The following is a 15,942-nucleotide window of genomic DNA, read 5'->3' as shown; positions in this document are numbered from 1 at the left end:
AATATTATATTATATTGTAATAATATAACAATATTAACAGAAGCTTTAGCTTAGCTCTATGGCACCTAGGAAATAGACAAATGATATTCCCAGTAATTGAAGTAATCTTCAGTCTTATAGAAATACAAGTGATAATATTAAACCCTCATGACAAGAACCTGGGAGTTGATGACAAAAATAATGCTGATTTGTTGGTGGAGATGGGGAAGAGACACAGAGTGTGAGGCTCAGGTTTTGTTTTCTGGTCTGAACACTCTGGACCAGGCTTATGCCTTGGCTATATGTACCCTAGATAGGGTTCCTGCTTTGTGGAAGCAAAGCTGAGAAATATTGCTGAGCCGAAAGGGTTTAAAACCTACAGCCATTTATTGATTTCAAAGGCAGAGAAACATAGGAATTAAAAGTCCAGACTCTGGACCCAGCCTGCCTGGGGCCCCCACTTATTAGCTATGTGATCCTGGGCATGTTGATTAGCTTTTGTGTGTCTCAGTTTCCTCCTCCATAAAATGAGGCAAATTACAGTGTCACCGTCATAGAGTTGCTGAGAGGACTCAGTGACTTAATTTTCATGAAGTTCTGGAAGTAGCGTCTGGCACAGAGTAAGTGTATTGTACATGTTTGCTGCTACATTGTACTTGATACCATGTGAGATGGGAGGGATGATAAGACAATTCTTGCCCTCGAGCTCACAGACTACTATGAATGAATTATAGTGATTTAGGGTGAGAAATTGATCTATATAAAGGCATGTAGGAGAGAGGTAGTAAAATGTTTGTTAAGAGAGCAATTTCCAGGGTCAAAGAGTCGAGGTTTCAAATGCTGGCTCAGCTCCTAGCAAGAGCTTAGACAAGGGACACTTTCTGGGCCTCATTTAATCACGTGAAAAGCGACCTCATGCTACAGTGAAGGTACAAATGCCGGCTGGTATCACTGAGCCGGCACAGAGGAGGAAAGAGGTGGAGAAGGTGTCCTCTGATTTGGCTTCACCTGCCCACTCTGGGGAGTACTATCCAGAGGAGTCAATGTCTGCCTGCCTCCGTTCTTACTCAGCGAAGAACAAGATTTCAGTGTGGAGGTTGTGTCAGAAGGGCCTTCCCAAGGTGCTTCCAACACCCCCCTCTAAGACAGGAGAGCTCAAGAGGCTTTGAGCCTGCCAAACCATTTCCTTCAGGTTCTGCATTTTTCAGGCACTCAGGGCTGAATTCAGTCCAGGAAATCACCCATGAATGACCTCATAGTTTCCTCTCCATCTCTCTGAGTCCTGCAACGCTCTCCTTGTCATAAGGTGGGCGGAGGTGGTCATCAGCACTGATGGAAGCTCAGGTTGACGATTCTGCATGAGTTGCCAAGGAGTTGTCTCCTGGTCTTCGTGAATCTCACTGTGGCGGATCCTCAACATCCGGGCTCCCTGGCTTGGAGCTTTGGTCTTGCCAGGTGGATGCCATCTGATTGAGCTCTTGCCAGGGCACATCTGGAAGAGCAGCCTGCAGCTTAGAAGGGGGCCAGGATATAGTAAGCAATGTTTTAGCCTTCCCAGTATGGAGCAGGAATAAATGGATGCCTGGCTACTGGGCTCTGCCTCTTCCCTTCTCTCGTTGCATGAGAGGGACCCAGCCTTGCTTTCAGTGCTGGAGATTGGACTTTGCCTCCATGGATGACGCTTCTGAAACGAAGCACTACCCCAGGCTGCTCACCAGAACAGAAATGTCACCCGAAGGGAAGCCAGGACCAGTGTGGGCAGAGCTCTCTTTGGAACTTTGTTGCCTCAGTCCTCCCTCCAGCCTGCACTTGGGAGCCTAGAGGTCTTCTCCTCACACATGAAGGAGGGAGTGAAGGCAGAAGCTATAAAGGCAGGAATGCAGGAATGCAGGAGGGAGGGAGAGTGAAAGCATCTTTTTGTGAAAGTCGTCATTGGCTCCCTTTGGAGAGAGAACACTTCCATCCAGCCAGGAAGATCTTAGCTTTAGGGATATGATTATATGATCAGGTCTGGCTGAGGGAAGCCCCAATGGCTCCCATGCCCTTGCACACCTTAGCCCTTTACTCCTTGGGCCCACCCCTGTCCTTTGGAGGTATAGGGACACTGGCAGATTCCTGACAGAAGTGAGAGCTGGTGCAGGTAGATATTCAGGGAAGAAATTTGCTGGCTTTTAATCAAACGTCTGTATATATGTGCCTTATGATTCAGAAAGTCATTTCCTGAGTATACATGAAATTTTTACATGGACCTATAAGGGGAAATATATGGGGATATTTATTGTAGCATTGTTTATAAAGATTTGGAAGCAATCTGGATGATCTTGATATTAATCCCTGGAGAAGTAAATAGGCACAATGTAATAGGCATAACCAAGAAGCACTACACAGTGTTTAGAAGCAATGGAATAGATGTACGCATAGCAATATGGGTAAATGTTACAAGTGCGATAGTAGATTTTTTAAAAAATTAAGACACAACCAAAGATTTATAGCCTAACATTATATTAAAAATATATGCAGAGAAAACAACCATACATGTTTTATAAGAACCCATACAAATAAAAGGGCTAATATCAGATATATTAGAATATTTGGGGAAAAATGAAAATAAATAATACAAGAAAAATCTTATGAAAACCAATTATGATGCTGTAGCAAGAAATGAAGAATGTTATTACCCCAGTCCTCTGAAAAATGAGGTAAAAAATTCGATTGGAATCAGTTAATGTTTGAAGTCACTTCATGTCAAATGAGTAAGATCCAGTGTGTCTTTCTTGTCTGACTAGTTTATACCCAAACCTTGCCGTTTTGAGCACTGAGGGACAGCTGAACTCCAAGTCAAAACTCTACTCCTCCTGGAACCCCTGGAACAACTACAATATTTGGCCTGTAACGTCTCTCAGTTACTTTCTAGATCATTCCAGGAACATTCTAGCCTTTTGTGGCAGCAAGTTTCTAGTCATTTTCACCTCTTTCTTCATGCTCTTCAAGAAAAATAGTCATTCTCCCTGCATTGCTACTGGCCCCAGCTCATGTTAGAGTTCATCTCTGGATCATTCAAGGTTCCTTATGATAACACTCACACCTCTATCACTCTTATCTTTGGCTTACAATCTCCATATTGCAGGATGGCATTTTTTCTTTCTTTTTTTAATGTTTATTTTTGAGAGAGAGGGAGACAAAATCTGAAGTAGGTTCTAGGCATTGAGCTGTCAGCACAGAGCCTGATGCGGGGCTCAAACCCACAAACCATGAGATCATGACCTGGGCCGAGGTCAGACACTTAACCGACTGAGCCACCTAGGAGCCCCGACTTTTTTCATGTAATAATTTTATTAAGTGACTGTGTATTTTGAGCAAGTTCTTGGGCTCCATGTTGGGAGGAAGTGGAGTCTGTATTAGTTTCACAATGCTTCTGTAAGAAATTACCATCAATTTGGTAGGCTAAAACCACAGAAATTTATTATTTTACAGTTTGGGAGGTCAGAAGTCCAAAATCAACTGAGCCCAAAATTCTACTGGGCTACAATCAAGGCATCAGCAGGCCTGTGTTCCTTTTGGAGGCTGTAGGGGGAAATCTGTTTCCTTTGGTTTTACAGCTTCCAAGGTCACTTGCATTCTTTCATTCATGGCCTCTTCCTCCATCTTCAAAGCCAGTATCTTCCCTGTTTTTGACCTCTGCTTCCGTTATTATGTCCTCTCTCTGGCTCTAATCTTCCTATCAACCTGTTATAACTACTCTTGTGATTACATTGGGCTCATCCAGACATTGCAGGATCATCTCCTAATCTTAAGGTCCTTAACTTAATTACATCTACAAAGTTCCTTTTACTATATAAGATAATACATTGATAGATTCCAGGGAGTAGGACATGGGCATCTCTTGTAATTATTCAGCCTACTGCAGAGCTGTAAGCCATTGCCCTTAAGCCCTTGCCCTTAAGCCATTGTAGCCTAGCAGGGCACACCGGACACCAAGCAACAGTTTGATAGGCAATTCGTATAGAGTGATGAATGTTATGACCACGGAAGTATGGGATGAAAGAAAGACACAATCTAGTCTAGGGTTAGGAGTGGCTCCCCAGAATTATGTTCAAGAGAGGTATAAGCTACCAGGTTTGGTAACATGAAGGTAAATGGGCACCATGTACAGAGACCTAGAGATGAGAATGAGAATTAGCAGAACGAAAGCTGACCTACTTCTTGTTGTCTCTGTTCATCCTCCCAGTTCCCATCACACTTCCTTTGTTTATCTTCTCATTCTTGTTTGTAATGCCTTCTTCACCACTCCACTTATCCACTAAGCTTTCCTGCAGACTCTATTCATACTCCACAGTTAGCATGACCACATCAAAGAATTCCTATAACTTTGTATATGTACTCTGCTTATACTCATTTTTAATTTAGCATACAGGTTATGAGCCCTCAAACACTGGTTAAACGTATTTACTGGTGGTCCTGGGTGGCCCAGTCAGTTAAGTGTCTGACTTAGGCTCAGGTCATGTTCTCACAGATTGGGCTCACTGCTGTCAGTGTGGCACCTGCTTTCGATCCTCTGTCTGCCTCTCTCTCTCTGCCCCTCCTCTGCTCATGCTCTCTTTCTCTCTCTCTCTCAAAAATAAATAAATATTAAAAAAAAGTATTTTCTGGGGGCACCTGGGTGACTCAGTCAGTTAAGCATCCAACTCTTGATTTTGGCTCAGGTCATGATCTCGTGGTTCATGAGTTCAAGCCCAGGTTTGGGCTCTATGCTGACAGTGGGGAGCCTGCTTGGGATTCTCTCTCTCTTGTTCTTCCCCTCCCCCACTTGTGTGCTCTCTCTCAAAATAAATAAAATAAAAATTGGAAAAAAAGCGTTTTCTGTATATATCTTTTTTTTCCCTTCTGAACTTGAGACAGGAATCAGTAGGAGACTGTAAATTCCTCCTCCTCACACCCCCTTCCCCTTCCAAACTGTTTAGCACCAAGAACAGAACAATCAGGAAATACTGAATGATTAAATGAGCAACAGCACATCTATATTTGTGTATCTGTTCCTGTGACTCCAGCCAGACTAGGCATATCATGAGAAACACATGGTTTCTCACATTGAGGTTTTTAATTTGATTTTTAAACATATGGTGAAGGCATACTGAGTCAAAATAGGCATCTATTCATTTAAAGTGACCATTGTAGGGGTGTCTGGGTGGCTCAGTCGGTTAAGCGTCAGACTTTGGCCCATGGTTTGTGGGTTCGAGCACCACGACGGGCTCTGTGATGACAGCTCGTCAGCCCTACTCATACTCTGTCTCTCTCTGTCTCTCAAAAATAAACTTTAAAAAAATAAAGTGACCATAATAATAAGTACATGGATCCAAAATAGTATCCTTTGTTGATAACGACTAATTATAGTAAAGGTTGACTCAATAATAACGTGAGGAAGTAGTGGTAGAATGTGTGTATTCACTGTTTTGGTGTAGTGATAAAGAGGGATAGATGGTGAAGAATTAGATGGGTGGAAGAGAACGAATTCATGGTTATCATTACTTCTCATTGTGTACCTATGATCCCTATATAAGAGTTAAATATCAAGTAAGGTTCATGGAAAATATCTTGTGTGAAAAAGTTTACAATCTCCATTACCTACACCATGACACAATTCCCACCTAGATGAGATCATACTTTCATCCTCTAGAGACCAAATGTGTATTTGTTTCAGTCTTCCAAAGACATCTTTCTTAAGCAGAATGTGCAGTATAGATAAAATTCACATCCCATCCAAAAATAAACTACATGTAATATTTAGGGAAGTTTTTAAAATCAAATAATTTTGGAGACAGTGTTTAACCACATCCCCTGCCATCCCTTCCCTCTCCTGCCACCAAGTTTTCTTTGTTTTCAGAGGCTGTAATCAACGTGTTTGTAGTACCTCCTTGTATATCTGGCTCTTAAAGCCTTTGAAACTAGACTCTTCACTGGGACCTTCCTATCACCTCCTTCTCCTCGACGAGAGTATCCCCAGCTTACCTCTACCTTCGGAATCTGACTCCCAGGAGATTTTTCTTATCCCTCGATCTGGGGAACCAGGTGAACTCTTGTGCTCAACCTACTACTTATTAATAAGTTCACTGTCATCCCGTTCATGTCCATTCCTTATTCACTGTGACCATTTTGCAACTTAAGATTTTTCCAGTGGTCCCATACTTTACAACAACAAAACTGGACTGTCATTACTTTCTTGCTTGAGACTACCAGGACAAATCCTATCATGATTGTTTTTCCTTTTTACCTTAGGCATCATCAGATGATCATGGCTTCCAGATTATATCACCTAAACAATTGAAATCGAGGTTATGCACCTGATAAAACAAGTCTTAGGAAATAGAAAAAAAAATGGAGGGTACCTCTTATTTACAGAGTATGTGTTTTCAACCTCATTGCATGGATATCCAATTGTTTACTTGACTTCTCTTAGGTATTTCAAAGGTACTTATGTCCACAGTCATTCTATGACCTCCTCTCAAAGCCTGGTCCTTTACTGTTCCTTATTTTGTGACTAGCACCACCATCTATCCAGTTGCATAATCCAGAAATCTGGGGTGAATCCTTATCTTCCCTCTATCTTACTCCCAACACCCAATACAGCACCCTTCATGTTGATTTTACCTCATAAATGTGTCTTGAATTTATCGGCTTAGTCTCACCCATTACCAGTCCAGCTACCCATCATCTGATTCTTTCTATTTATGGAAAGAATGATTATTTCCCTCTTCCAAGCTATTGTAATAGTTTCCTGAGGTCTGGCCCTTTATTCTGCCCCTTCTCCAATCCACTCATCAATCTTTAGTCAGAGTTCTCTTTAAACTGTGTAAGTCTAAGAGCTCTAAGACGGCAGAGCAGCATGGAGACCCTGAGCTTGTCTCATCCCTGAAGTGCAGCTTAATCAGCACCAAACCATTTTGAATACCTAGGAAATTGATCTGGGAATTAACACAACAGTTTGCCTAGCTTGAGCCATAGAACTCGGCAGGTATGCAGTGCGGAAAGGTGAACTGGGGGAGAGAAAAGCCACGGAGGGTAGGGAGCTGTTTTTGTGGAGAGAAGACAGAGAAAGAGAAAGGGGGAGAGTACAGTACATCAGGATTCTGCAAGAAAAGCACTCTCCTGAAAGTAGCTACAGAGAAACAGTGAAAATATTCACAGGGGACTGAACAAGAAATCTGTTCCCCAAAACCACTGACAGGAAGAAAGGAGAAGGTTTAAATAACCACTAGGTTGCTATAAACAGTGGGGTACAGAGTCTCAAGTTTCGGAGCCCAGTGCCTGGCAGTGCTCTGGTGAGGAAGCAGGGCAAATCCCCAGGAGCAGGCAGTGGGGTCTGAAGGGTCCATGTGCCACATGGGGAGAAGCCATTCCCCTGCTTGAAGAGCATTTGGTAGAGACCATATGGCCTCCCCACAGGCTAAGGTCCCAGCAGACCCTGGAGAGTAGCCACATTTGCTGGTATTAGGACAAAGACACCAGAGTGTGGTAAAACCTGGCGCCAGCTTTGTGTTGTGGTTTGCCATAATCTCTGAACCTCTGCTGCAGCACAATTGCTTGGATGTTTTCTGGGGAAAGCAGGCTCCTGGCTATTGCTCAGCAAGACCCTCCCTTAGAGAGTTTGCATGGGTCCAAGCTTCAGGGATCTCCGAAGTATGGGGTTTTGAAACACAACTCTATCTGAGATAAAACTTAGGAGGGGGTGTTTCCTGACAGGCAGACAGCTTGGACATGGACAAGGTAGACATGGGGAGGCCTGAGACAAAGAGGGGTACTTGACCAGGGATCCGTGAGAGCGTGAAGTTCCTCCACCAGAGAGTAGGGAGCTGGGTGAAGTCATTTCCACCTCTCCTGAGCTGGCATGGGCACTCTACCCTGATCCACCCCAGTGAGATCAGCAGCACCACCTAGTGGAGAATGGAAGCATTACACCAAGCCCCGCCCAAGTGCACCCTCTAAGCACATCCCCTAGAAGGCCAGCACAAATCACTCCACCAGCTTCATGTATGGACTATAGAAACTTCCTAGTTTCAGTTCTGGGGGAAACTAGATGTAACTTCCTTTGGGCTTCATTCTGTTTGCTGGTTCACTTATTTGCTTCTTATTTTGCTTAAATTGTTTTTTTTCCCCTTTCTTTTCTTCCTCATTCTTAGATACAGAAAAAGAAAAAAATTATTTTTATTTTTATTTTTTTATTTAATTTTTTATTTTTTAATTTTAGCTTTCCCCCTAACGTCAGGAACACTATAGGGATGTCCACTCTCATCACTATTATTCAACATAGTGTTGGAAGTCCTTACCTCAGCAATCAGACAACACAAAGAAGTAAAAGGCATCCAAGTTGGCAAGGAGGAATTCAAACTTTCACTCTTCACACATGACATTATACTCTGTCTGGAAAACCCAAAAGATTCCACTGGAAAACTTCTAGAACTGATCCATGAAATCAGCAAAGTCGCAGGATATAAAATCAATGTACAGAAATCAGTTGCATTTCTATACACCAATAATGAAGCAGCATAAAGAGAAATCAAGGAATTGATCCTTTTTACAATTGTACCAAAAATCATAAAATGCCTAGGAATAAACCTAACCAAAGAATTGAAAAATTTATACACTGAAAAGTACAGAAGGCTTATGAAAGAAATTTAAGAAGACAAAAAATAGAAAAATATTCCATGCTCATGGATTGGAAGAACAAATATTGTTAAAATGTCGATACTACCCGAAGCAATCTACATATTCAGTGCAATCCCTATCAAAATAACACCAGCAATCTTCACAGAGATAGAACAAACAATCCTAAAATTTGTATGGAACTAGAAAAGACCCCAAATAGCCAAAGCAATCTTGAAAAAGAAAAAGCTGGAAGCATCACAATTTTGGACTTCAAGCTGTATTACAAAGCTGTAATCATCAAGACAGTATGCTACTGGCATAAGAACAGAGGCTGAGATCAATAAAACAGAATAGAGAACCCAGAAACATATGACCAACTAATTTTTGACAAAGCAGGAAAGAATATCGATGGAGAAAAGATAGTCTCTTCAGCAAATGGTGTTGGGAAAAAGTGGACAGCAACATGCAGAAGAATGAACCTGGACCACTTTCTTACACCATACACAAAAATAAACTCAAAATGGATAAAAGACCTAAATGTAAGACAGGAAGCCATCAAAATCCTTGAGGAGAAAGCAGGCAAAAACCTCTTTAACCTCAACCACAGCAACTTCTTACTCAACATGTCTCTGGAGACAAGGGAAACAAAAGCAAAAGGGAACTATTGGGATCTCATCAAGATAAAGTTTCTGCACGGCAAAGGAAACAATCAGCAAAACTAAAAGACAACCCAATGGAATGGAGAAGATATTTGCAACTGACATATCAGCTAAAGGGTTAACACCCAAAATCTATAAAGAACTTATCAAACTCAACACCAAAAAAATAATCCAGTGAAGAATACCAAATAATCTCAACACCAAATAATCCAGTGAAGAAATGGACAGAAGACATGAAAAGACCCTCTTCCAAAGAAGACATCTAGATGGCTAACAGACACATGGAAAAAATACTCAGCATCACTCATCATCAGGAAAATACAAATAAAAACCACAGATACCACCTCACACCTGTCAGAATGGCTAAAATTAACACCTCAGGCAATGACAGTATATTGGTGAGGATGGAGAGAAAGAGGAACTCTTTTGCACTGCTGGTGGGAATGCAAACTGGTCCAGCCACTGTGGAAAACAGTATGCAAATTCCTCAAAAATTAAAAATAGAACTACCCTATGACCTAGTAATTGCACTACTAGGTATTTATCCAAAGGATTCAGGAGTGCTGATTCGAAGGGGCACATGCACTCCAATGTTTATAGCAGCACTATTGACAATAGCCAAATTATGGAAAGAGCCCAAATGTCCATTGACTGATGAGTGGATAAAGAAGATGTGGTGTGTGTGTGTGTGTGTGTGTGTGTGTGTGTGTGTGTGTGTGTATGATGGAATAGTAATAGTACTTGGTGATGATAAAGAATAAAATCTTGCCATTTCCAACAATGGATGGAATGAGAGGGTGTTATGCTGTGTGAAATTAGTCAGAGAAAGACAAATGTCATATGATTTCACTCATATGTGGAATGTAAGATACAAAACAGATGAACATAAGGGAAGGAAAACAAAAATAAAAACAGAGAGGGAGACAAACCATAAGAGATTCTAAAATGTAGAGAATAAGCTGAGGGTTGCTGGCAGGGTATTGGGTGGGGGGAGGGGCTAAAGAGGTGTGGGGCATTAAGGAGGACACTTGTTGGGATGAGCACTGGGGGTTATATGTAAGTGATGAATCACTAAACTTTATTCCTGAATTTATTTTTTTTTAAATTAATGACTCAAGCACCAAAGCAATTAAAACATTTTTAATGTTTATTTATTTATTTATTTATTTGAGAGAGAGAGGGAAAAAGAAAGGGGAGGGGTAGAGAAAGAGAGAGAGAGAGAGAGAGAGAAAGAGAGAGAGAGAGAGACAGAGTCCGAAGCAGGCTCTAGGCTCTGAGCTGTCAGCACAGAGCCTGACATGGGGCTTGAAACCATTGACCATGAGATCATGATCTGAGCTGAAGTTGGATGCTTAACTGACTGAGCCACCCAGGTGCCCCATTCAACTCAATTTTAAATGTACTTTTTTCAATAAAAATAAAATGTTGAACCAAGAAAAAAAATTTAAATATGTGAATTTCATCATGGAAGTATTCTTCCTAAAAACATTCAGTGACTCTCTACTGCTTTTAGAATTAAAATACTGCCAGGCTTACACTGACTTGCCTGGTCTGGTAACTTCTTACCTCACACCATCAACATCTGCACTCTGCCCACCACCACCATCTTGCTCTAACAACATACACTGTAGTTCTTTCTACTTACCGTTCTCTGCACCCTGGCCTTCTACCAAAGTGTATTACAGTTTCTGTACTTTCTGAAAGCCATACCCTTGCCTCTGGTTTTACTTTCTAACATTTTCATTACTCAGGGAAATCCCTGAGGACTCCAAGTAGGCAAGCCTCCCTTTATGGACTGACAGAGCACAGTGAATTTCTTCCCAACACTTGCCAGAATTGAAATTTTACAGTTTTCTGTCTAACTCTTTAATTCATGTCAGTTTTTCCTACTAAACTGTAAGTTCCATGAGGGTAGGTCATGTCCCATTATTGCTTCCCCAGAATGTGGTAAAGAGTAGGAACTGAATAAATATTTGTTAAATGAATGACTTAAAGTCTCTTACAGCCAACACCTAATGACTGCTGTCTAAAATGAAATAGGATTTACTCGTGAAAATGGCAAAAGTGCCTGCATATTTTAAAAGAAGAGAGTGATCTATACAAATGGGTAGAGAAAGAGAAGCTGAAGTGGCTTGTTTCAAAATGCGTTTCTGAGAGTAGCTGGAACAGGCTGGTTTGGTCAGAAAAACAGAACCACTACAAAGAGAAGTGAATGTTTTAATATGGAATGAGCATGTATGCAAATGTATGAGGAGCTGGGGAGTGAAGGTTATAGGAAGAGGACTGGAGAAGCTTCACTAACAACTTCACTCCAAAGCACTGGCATGGGGAAACTCATGGGAGCTTTTGAGGAAGTTTGACAAACAACTTGAGTCTGGCCACTATATGGAGGAGGGACTCCTGGCAAGTCCAGTTAAGCTGCTATGATTAGAGGGTAGGGGGCTTCTGGGAAGGTCAGGGAAACTGCTAAATCAGTGGAAGCTGCCTTGTCTGACCCTTATGGTCTTTTAAGATTAATGACCTCAGCTTTATTTGTACTTACCAAATCTTGTATTTGCAAACTCACTGGGAAACTCTGACTTAAAACCATACCATGAAAGGTTTCTAGGAAACACTTGAAAGTGATAGTGGTACTGACAGTTTGATAGTAGATCACATTGCCCAGGAAGGCTATCGCTTGATTTTATTCCAGGGCTTTCTTTGAGTACATCATTTTGAACGAGGACTAGTAAAGGAAAACTCAGTTTTGACTCCAGAATTTCTTTTTGAGGTATCGAGGTTGTAGATTAAAAAAAAAAGTTTTAACATGCCCTTATTAATCTTCATGTGGAATCCAGATTTTCTGGCCTTTGGAATGGTTTTCAAAAGAGCAAATAATAAATGTATAATCTGAGTGTAAAGGGTCATTAGATGGCATATGAGCCTGGCTGGTCTTAGAACTATATGCAACCATTTCTCTTCCTTGGTCTGGACTTTCTCATCTACAGAAGAAATGAAATCCCCCTTCCCTTATGGTACATTATGGTACTAATAACTATAGTGTTTGTGGTTTATGGAATGCTTATTATATATCATGTTCAGTGATATCTGTACATAGCTCTTATCCATATGATTGCCAAGGAAGAATGAAGGTGCAGAAGCAATAATGCATCTTTGGGTATTAGGAGGGCCAAATGAGCTATCTATAATGAATCTAGAATATTGCCTAATACAGAATGGGCATTTAAGTGACCTCCTCTACTGTCATACTTCTGAAAAATGACAGTGTAAAGACTTAATACTTTGTTTATTATGCAGATTTTAAAAAACTTAGACACCATTATTATATAATCCTCATAAATAGGAGTGGCTAATTATAAAAAAAATACAAATGATTTATTTAATCTTTAGTTTTCATCTATTCTTGGCATCTCATCTATTACTGGCATCTCTATATGTGTCAATAACGAGTAATAGGATAGCGTACTACCCTAATCTTTGTGGTTATTTTTCACTTTTCAAAGTACTTTTACATATGTAATCTCATTTTATCCCCTCAACAACCCTTTAAGATAGGTTGGCCAATAATTATTATGTTCATCTTATAGATGTGGAAACTAAAACCCTTGGCTGGTTAATGAAGAAAGAAGTTCTATTTATTGGGTTCTTATAATACCTAGGGAATTTTAGTCTCTATTACAGTTCTTGCAATGAGTTTCCCCTTTTGCAGATACAAAATAAACTCATAATTTACATAACTAACTAAACTTATACAACTGGTGAGGACATTCCAATCTGGTAACTCAAACCCAGGGCTGTGTGGCTTCAGAGCTCTTCTTTACATACTGGCACTTGAAGTCTTATGATGAGTCAAGGGCACAGCCTGAACTAGGACCTTGGACTCTGGACCCTTTTCCAAATGGAAAAGCTAATCAATTACATATTTTTTCACCAAAAACTCTAGTTATAGTACATATTATAAAATTAACCATTAGAAAAAGAGTTGGAACTGTAATGGGATTTTTTTTTAACACAGTGTTACAGTAAGGATGTTACTCAAATGGACAGGCCTATTCCTTTTTCTTCAGTGAAAGGTTTAGATACATAATTTTAGTTCTTTTCTATTCGCTTTTATCTATTTTTTGTATCTTCTTATCAGGGTTCTGTTGTGTATTATGTGCACAAATACATATGCACACCATATATATGTACAGTTAATTGGGCTCTATCTGAACAAAGAATTTCTATTTTGTATGCTGAGAGTTCTAGCTACAATAGATTATAAGGGATTAAGATGGTGATTACCTCTGCCTTCCATGTGGTAACTGAGACCATTAAAAAATCCCAGCCTCTGCAATGGACTCTGCAATCTCTCCTTATCTTAAAGGTTACTCATTAGCAACTTTAAACTTGCTGAGAAATTTACTTCAATAATACCCCTTGGTTCAGAGCTCCATAGATTAAGTTTACATTTGTAAAGATCACTTTCCTTTGATCTAAACATTGTCATAGTCTTGTATTATGGGACAGGGTTAATCAGATCACACCGTTAGTTATATATATGATATATATGATATATATGATATATGATATATGATATATATATATATATATATATATATATATATATATATATATATCAAAGTCTCTTAAATCATATGGCACATGCAGAATGTATTTTAAAAGTTCTCTGAAAAGCTAAATTGCTCTGAGATTAGAAACTGGAATAAACACTATTAATGAGAACTTCTCCCATGCTATAAAGAAGTGTTCCTTAAACACGGGCACACATATGATGAAAAGAGCTAAAAGTTACAACACTGTAGTTAGGAACGATCTTAGAAGCCTGCTTTATATGGGAGTGGGTTCAAAAAATACTTTTGCATGTGGAAATTAGAGTATCATTGTGTCCCATGAGAACAATTTTTGTAGAATCATGGAGCTGAAGGCTGAAATCCCATGTGCTGAAAAGGATCAGTAGAAGTAAAAGTAGAGCTGGATGCTACATTATACTTTCAAAGTATTGAATAGGGAAGACTGGCAGCTTGTAGGAGAATTAGGGTCGACAGAAGGACCTTGAATGCATCAGAAGATAAATATGCTAGCTCTTGAATAGACTGGCATTATTTATGGAATGGAATGTTTTCAGTATGGGTGTTTGCTTATTTACTGATTAGTCTAAATAAACTACTGAATACTTTTTAAAATGCCATGCCTTTCCAACTCCATCCCTTCCTCCTCCTTTCCTCTCTCCCTCCCTCTTTTCTTCCTTCCTTCCTTGTTTCCTACCTTATCGCCCTCCCCTTCTTTCATTAATAATATTGTTGAGCACCTACCATGTCCTGCAGGGTGTTAGTCTCTGATAGTACATGATGAAGAAAACATAAGTTGTGTCCTCAGTGAGTAGAGAAACTGCAACAGAGCCATGACCTCTCAACCTAAAATCACCTGTCTAAAGAAGAGGCCAGGAAAGGGAACCATGACATGTTGTTAGTTAGTTCACTTGGTTCCACATGATCACTGGTCATTTCAAAATGCTTCAAGCCATGTCTTTAATAACCTATTTCATAATGTTGCTGGGATAAGTATCGGGTTTGGACTTTCCAAATCCACAATGGGGTGGGAGAGTGGATTTCATCACCAGTAATCTGACATCTTTTCAATTTGCTGTGAATTTTCAGAGATTTCAGACTATAACTCTTTGAATGTATTTGGGTTTTAGTATTTTTTGTCTAGTTCATTCTGGCCCAGAGACTCTTACTATCTTTTCATTTATCTTACCCTTTATTTCTCAATTCAATTCAAAGATCAGTCTCTACAAAACGAAAACAAAAACTGAAAGCAAAATAACAATAGCGTAATAATTGGGCTGTTTTTGCTATTTAAAAAAAATGCTTTCAAAGTTTCAGAAAGATTGCAAGAGTAGTTCAAAAACTTTTTTTCTGAACCATTTGAGAGGAAGTTGCCCCCATGATGCCTCAACACCCTTTACTACTTTAGTGTGTAATTACCACAAGCAAGGACTTTCTCTTATCTAGCCTTAGTGCAATTATCAAAATCAGGAAATTGACATGAATAATTACTACCTCCTAATCCACAGAACTCATTCAAGTTTGCCAGTTATCCCAATAATGTTCTTAGGATCCATTCCCAAACCATGTGTTTTATTTATTTGTCATAATTCTTTGATAGTCTCTTTTAATTTGGAAAAGAATCTTTAGTTTTCTTTTTCTTAGCTTTAATAACCTTGATATTAAAAAAAATTACAAGCCAGTTATTTTGTATTTTTCTTTTTGATTTTTTCTGATGCTTCCTCATGATTTTTAAATTTAATTAAATTTTTTATTTTTAAATGTTTATATATTATATATATAAACATATATATACATATATATATGTGTGTATATATATATATATATATATATATATATATATGGTCAAGTTAGCTAACATACAATGTATACATACAGTGTGCTCTTGGTTTTGGGGTGTATTCATTGCTTCTGTACAGTACCCAGTGCTCATCCCAACAAATGCCCTCCTCAGTGCCCATTTCCCCACTCCCCCATCCCACCATCAACCCTCAGTTTGTTCTCTGCATTCAAGAGTCTCTTATGGTTTGCCTCCCTCTCTGTTTGAAACTCTTTTTCCCCCTTCCCTTCCCCCATGGTCCTCTGTTAAGTTT

General features: G+C 39.6%; 1 long non-coding RNA gene across 2 annotated transcripts in view; it reads left to right on the top strand.

The window, feature by feature from the left end:
- Nucleotides 1-15,942, top strand: part of LOC123601609 — a 271,788-nt gene that overhangs the window by 142,496 nt on the left and 113,350 nt on the right. Inside the window, exon 3 of one of the 2 annotated variants that reach the window (XR_006714192.1) lies at nucleotides 6,253-6,666. The exons of the other annotated variant lie outside the window; for it this stretch is intronic. This is a non-coding gene — a long non-coding RNA (uncharacterized LOC123601609). Of the gene's footprint in view, nucleotides 1-6,252; nucleotides 6,667-15,942 lie in introns of those variants that run through there. 2 annotated transcript variants of the gene reach the window in all.

Source organism: Leopardus geoffroyi, chromosome D1 (genome assembly GCF_018350155.1).
Source record: "Leopardus geoffroyi isolate Oge1 chromosome D1, O.geoffroyi_Oge1_pat1.0, whole genome shotgun sequence".
NCBI lineage: Eukaryota > Metazoa > Chordata > Mammalia > Carnivora > Felidae > Leopardus > Leopardus geoffroyi.
The sequence above is the reverse complement of the archived record's forward strand: the minus strand, read 5'-3'. Positions and strand labels throughout refer to the sequence as shown.